Raw genomic sequence first — 1,076 nt, 5'->3', positions numbered from 1 at the left:
TCTGAGTAAGCTCTTGAAAACTTGGATGAGGAAGACACTTCTTTTAGCCGTTACTGGTTGGAAATCGGAGGATGGGGAGAGTATTTCTCAGGCTTCTTTATCATTTGTGTTCATACACGTGCCCAGAGAGCAGACTGTTACACACAAATGAGAAATTTATTTTAATCCCCACCATTAGTGACCCCACCCCTGTGGCGGCAGGGTCGTCTGCTTGATGCCTGGGTACCGAGTAAGGGCAGGGCCAGGCAGGATTTCAGTCATGCTTCTCTGTAGAAGTGCCCCACAAATTACCTCTAGGGAAAAAGAATAGTTCTCATTTCTTTTGGGAGGTGGCTGCAGTGAAATAGTGGCATTTGTATTTGGAGGTTTTCCCAACGGGAAGCATCTATACAGAAAAACTAACCAACAGATGTGCAATTGAACTTCCACTTCATCCTAATGGATTGCAGCATTTTCTATCCAGCCTCAGCTGACGGGCTGTGCCGTGCCTCAGGGCCCCCTCCTCTGAGCTCAGCTTTCAAAACTCTTCCTTCAGGCTGTCAGTCTCGCCAGGCGCGGAGCACAACCCGGCGCCTGTGACGATCTCTGCACGGGGAGCCTGCGGTCCCCCAGCAGCCCGGGGACGCTTCGCATCCCACTCGGCCTCTCCGCAGGACGGTGCCAAAGGAGCGAAACGCCTGCCGGTTCAGCGGCTGCTCCTCCGCAGACCTTTGTGGCGGACACGGGCGTAGCTGTTACAGCAGCAAGACCGGGACGGCATGCTAGTCAAGGGACAGGGTTAAGAATAACCCCGCGGAAGAGACGCCTGTTGTCGAAATACAACATCACCCGGCGTACCGGCCTCGTGCAGATGGCACCTTCTCTGCCACAAGACAGGTAGGCACGGAATCACGACGGAGCTCATCGGCTGGGGGGGGGCTGCTCCAGGTGGGTGAGCTGACCCAGCCGGGGCAAGAGCTGCCTTCGAGTAAGATCCCAAGCAAAAGGCAGAGGCGGGACAACAGCAAGAGGAACGGGGGCTGGGAAGGGGCACGTGGACTGACTGCTCCAGCTTGCTGGCCCTGAAAGCTTCCCAC

Source organism: Eurypyga helias, unplaced genomic scaffold, assembly GCF_000690775.1.
Source record: "Eurypyga helias isolate BGI_N326 unplaced genomic scaffold, ASM69077v1 scaffold14103, whole genome shotgun sequence".
In the NCBI taxonomy this organism is placed as follows: domain Eukaryota; kingdom Metazoa; phylum Chordata; class Aves; order Eurypygiformes; family Eurypygidae; genus Eurypyga; species Eurypyga helias.
Note: the sequence above shows the minus strand (reverse complement) of the source record.